The sequence below is a fragment of the Perognathus longimembris genome, chromosome 2 (genome assembly GCF_023159225.1).
Source record: "Perognathus longimembris pacificus isolate PPM17 chromosome 2, ASM2315922v1, whole genome shotgun sequence".
In the NCBI taxonomy this organism is placed as follows: Eukaryota; Metazoa; Chordata; class Mammalia; order Rodentia; family Heteromyidae; genus Perognathus; species Perognathus longimembris.
The window spans coordinates 37,627,766-37,633,299 of NC_063162.1; positions in this window are offsets into that span (position 1 = coordinate 37,627,766).

The following is a 5,534-nucleotide window of genomic DNA, read 5'->3' on the forward strand; positions in this document are numbered from 1 at the left end:
CTTCTTTAGTTTCTCCTCAGCTATTTGAACTATGAAATTTCTCCTCTATTTGCTTCTGAAGAACTCACAAGAGGTGAAGATCTCACCTCTGGTCTTCCTTTGTACTGTCTCTCCTTTAACTCTTTCCAAACCTCAACCTCAGGCTTTTAGCCAAAAAAGCTTCCCACTCTTTCAGCCAGACAAGCTTCCCAGAGTTGAAGGGGCCATTTTTCTCTGTGGGGCTTCTGAAGGCTCCCACAGAGCTCCTCCAATTTGGCCTTCCTACTCTGACTTTTATTTTTCCTCCCTTTGTCAGCCTTGAGAACATGTTTCTCTGCTTTGGTTTGGCAGCACTGTTAGCTAAACTCAGAAGTTCACATTTGAGTTTTGCTTGAGTTATTTTTTTCCCACCAGATTGCAATGAGTTTCTAATTTGTTTATTTCTGACTTATTTCATTCCCCCTCAGCTTTCTTGACCACCTCTGTATCAATACAAAAAATGAATTATTTATTTAAAGCCATTTAATTCCAACCCTATATTAAGACACCCTACTGTTCAATGAATTATTAGCATCTAGGATACTTAAGTTTTCCATTTGCTTCACTATAGGGCTGTTTCTATGGTACAGGGCATCAGGAAAGCACTTTAGAGTCAATTATTTTGATCTATTCATTCTGGAAATGAAAGGAAGGATGGCCTGAGAAAAATTATGATTAAAGGTTTGGCATTCAGGCATATACACACTTGAATTCCTTATTCTGCTGTTGACACAGAATAGGATCACAGAAAAGCCATTTAGAAGTGTGCTTCTCAGTTAAGTGAGGATGAACTTCTTATTGAGTTTCAGATGAGGAAAAAATTGTTAAATACCTTTCCCAATACATCAAACTTTGTATCATATCCATTGTCAGTGACCTGAGCCAAAAGACCTGTACGTATGGAAACTGCCATATATCCATCATAGCTGACTTAATTCTTCTAAGCAAAAAAATAAAAAAACCCTCACATGTGGAATAAAAAATAAGAGATCATAGATTTTTAAGGCAGTTGTTTATATATGAAAACTGGGAAAAATAAACAAAAAACCTTAACCTCAGTTTAATATACTTTGAAATGTTGGTTATCTAGACTGGAGCCCATAAGGTCAAAGAATTTAGGGATATTTCTCCTTTACCACAGAATGGCACAGTGATTAACGAACCAATGATTTAATACTAGCATCAGAGCCAAGATGTTTTCCTGTGTTTGATATATATATATACATATATATACTTTAAAAAATAAATATGAGAATAAATTATCTTACAATTAAGCATCCAAAATATGATTTAAACATGGCACTAATGTCAGCATTTTGTCTGGCAAAGTAGGGAGTTAAAAAAGCAACTCCATTTGTCATGTGTTATGGATACAGATGACTATCGTTTGGTGTGTGCGGGCAACAGCAGACCTTTAGCATTCGTTGTTGTTTCTTAATGAGATGGAAAAATCCCTTCCCACTTCCTAATTGAATCCTTCTAAGTAGAACTTATTTAATGGCCTATCAGCATTGGGCCTGAGGTATAAAAAAAATAAAAGCTTGTATTTACATGGGCAAATTACATGGATCTAAATCAATAAACTACTCCCTATGAACTTGGTCTCCTGTAAATAGTATTCCTCCAGTCTCTCTTATAAAATGATCTTTTCCTCTTTTCTCTGATGTGTACTTGAGAGTATATTCTAGCAATGGTCTGTTTTGTTGACTTCTAAACCTTGTTCTTTTCTGTCACTCTAACTATATGATATTGCAACTGTAGCTATTGTTCTCACTCTGGACATGACTCAGGCACTCTGAGGATCAGAGCCAGGTTTGTATTAGTGTTACTGCTACGGAAGTCACTGGCTTGGTAGCTCAGGGAATAACCTCTTCCATGTGATCTGTAATGTCAATCTCATATCAAAGCAGAATCCTCACTTTGTTGTGTATTGATCTCCAGGACAATTTTTCATCTTGTTCAAATGCCTTCAGCAGGTGGCTCAAATTTTGCCTCTCCCAGTCATCATCCCTTTCATCTTCATAAGAACTCTTGATAACACTACCAACTCACCAGTGTGAACCATCTAAATTGTAACCCCCAATTTACAGATCAAAACAACTTAAAATTGCTTCAGAGCCAGAACCTCAAACTCTAGCACAAGTGTTATTTGTGTTAGATGGAAAGAATGAAAACAGAAAGAGAGGCAAAATAGAAAAGTGATCTTTTGATCACTGACAGAAATCAGCATGTACTTATAGAGAGCTAAAGACATTCAGTCTGTAAGAGGTAGGCAGTTCGGGTCATTAGGAACCTTGGAAACCACACCACAGAGTATGTATTTTATCTCACAACTATTAAAAGATTTTTTGGCATATTTGTAATGTGACAAAGTTGTGTCACATTAACATGGGAGCATTTATCTGAACACAAATGGTTGAGAGGAAATTTACCATTCTTCATTGCCCTAATTTCTACTTGTCTCCTTCCAATGACTGTAAAATATGTTTTATTCAATGAAAAGGGAAAGTATTTTCTTTATGGTTAAATTTAGTTCCATGTTATAAATTTCCAACTCCATCAGGGACATGGGCTGCTTACTATTGAAAAGATCCCACAAAAGAGCATGGCTAATGTTTTCCCAAGACTTGGGCTTTTGGTATGCTGTTAGCACTGACAGTCCCTATGGTTACACATTCTGCTAGCTAGAGCATTTCCTTCAAGCAAGCAGAGGTGTAGAAAACAGAGTAGGGGTGATGGAAAGAAAACATCCAACTAGCAGTCTTGTTGGGGTAAATAATGGTGTTCAAAATGATATATGAAACATCTCTTGTGAAACGTGAGAGGTAAAAGCAGAAAGAATGCTGAAAAGGATTCCAGAACTAAGAGGGAGCGGGGAAAGAATAGAAGGGTAGTAAATTAATAAAAGAAGACATCACAATGAAATTTATGTTCCTAAATTTTTATGTGGAGAAGGAAGAACATTTACTTCATGAAGGCATTTAGTGCTTATTTTAGTGTTCCAAATAGTTTTTGCACTACAATTTAGATGTCAAACCTATCTGATGATAAAGATTTGCTAACATTGCCTGCCCTAGAAAATGGTTCTTTAGCATTTTGAAATCATGAGATAATCTTATACCTAAGGAACCTGATGAGATTTGTGTTCCTCTTCCCTGGGGAGCTGGAGGGCCACACTGATAAGCAAATATTGTATGTATAATTTAGTAGTTTATGGATATAGACACATAAATCATATTTACTGTCAGTAATGTTCTCTATTGGGGAGACTAATCAGATTTTTTACCTTGTTTAACTGATAGATCAGCTAAAATCATTATTTTTCAGAAAACATGTGTAACATCCTCAACAGGTAAACATTAATAGGTTGAAGTTTTCTATTCCAAGAAATTATTTTACACTCCAAGAAATTATTATAGCTTTCACTCTGTTATAAAAAAATTAAATATAACATTAACAGGGCTGTCAGACCAACTTGACAACTTCTGTTTATGTGTTTTCTCTGAGGGCCAAAGCACATAAGAGAAAGAGAAAATGGTACATTTTTAGTTGGTACAGATTATGCAAATGTCTTGTTGGTCAGAAGCAAGATGTCTTCAGAAAGAACCATGCACAAAGGTGGGGGAGGGTGTTAGAAAGAAGCAGAGTAGAGAAAGACAGCCAGAGAGAAACTAAGATTTAATATTTCTCCTGTGCATGGTGAATATATTATGAATGTAAGAAATACAACAATTAAATCCAGGAAATAGCCAAACACATACCTGGCTCAATATAAAAACTTTGTACAGTATAATTTTAAGACTCAAAAGTAAAATTTACAGAAAATTGCTTCCTCGGTGAAGAAGCTGGGGAAATTTGAAGTCTGTAGTTTTATTGTATTGTACTATATCTGTGTTTATTTCTGTATTTCCATAAATGTATCAGGTTTATATAAGATGTTGACATGGGAAAAAGTTGGATGACAGGGATATCAGAACTCTGTTATCTTTGCAACACTTCTGTAAAACTAATAATTCAAAATAAAAGGTAAAAATGAATCTTAAATAGATGAACTAAAACAGAGCTTTAAAATGTATCAAATCATCAAATATAACTTTAGAAAACTAAGTGACATCTCAACACATTTCAATTCCAACTGGATGCTTTGTACCTTGGCATTTTATTTTTGTTGTTGTACTCTTACTTGACATTTAATCCCTTTTACTAAATGTTGATCCAGTCACAAGGAAAGACGAATGCCTGGTTGAGTATGCTTTAGCCTTTCATGGCTCTTAGTGCTTCCATTTCCTGAAGTAAAAAACATCACTCTATATCCCACCATTTGGGTGAACAAATGCAGCAGTGACACTCACTAGATACTATGTTGAAAATGAACTATACAATTTATGGGAGGAGAGTCAGGAGGGAAAAACTGGGATAAACTGAAGGAAGAGGTGACACTATTCAAAAAGAAATAGAATCGTTACCTGACTTATGTAACTGTAACCATTCTGTACATCACCTTTACAATAAAAAAGGAAAGACCATGTATACTGGTATTAGAACTAGGAAATTGAAAGAGAATACCAAAATTGAGAGACACCGGGTAAAAAAAGAAAAACAACTACAAAAGCAATACTTGCAAAACTGTTTGTTCTAAGTGAACTGAACACCTCATGGGGGGAAAGGGAAAGGGGGAGGAAGAAGGGGGGTATGAGGGATGAGGTAACAAACAGTACAAGTAATGTATCCAATGCCTAAAGTATGAAACTGTAACCTCTCTGTACATCAGTTTGATAATAAAAATGTGAAAAAAATGTAAAAAGAAAGTGAAGAGAAAAAGTGAAAAAAGATTACTATATCCCCACCAATGAAACTAATCCAGAAATTAATCATTTCTGTTCTATTCAACTGCCTCAAAATTTCAGTTCCTTCCAAGATACTACATATGCATACCCAGTTTGTGTGGAATAATAATGTGGACTAGGAAGTAGCACTGTGGCTCAAGTGATACAATGCTAGCCTTGAGCACAAAGATGCTCAGGGATAGCACCCAGGCCCTGAGTTCAAGTCCCACAACTGACAAAATATTAGTAATGTGTACTAGTAAGTGGAATGTCTTGGCTTCTCAATAGAAGTGGGAAAATACTGCTTTTCTAAACTGCTTACTGAATTGTAACTGTTGGCTTAATAAAACACAAATTTTCCAAACATTTTTTATATAATCCAGTACAGCAAATGTGCTAAAAGTGATAAGCTTCATGATGGGCAAACAAAGCTAAATGAAATCACTGCTTCCAGAGAGATTCCATTCTAGAGAGACAACAGCCAGGTAAAGAGATAATTTTAGTGTAATAAGTGTGACTAGAGAAGTATTCACAAGGTTTTGTGATTTTACAAATGATTGTACCAAAAAAAGTATAAAATGTATATGCAACCATTCTTTTTCCCAGTGTTAAATGTCTATAAAACAGACTAACATGTTACTTTCCCTGGCTTAAAAACAACAAAAACAGATGTTTTTTTCCTCTATACAC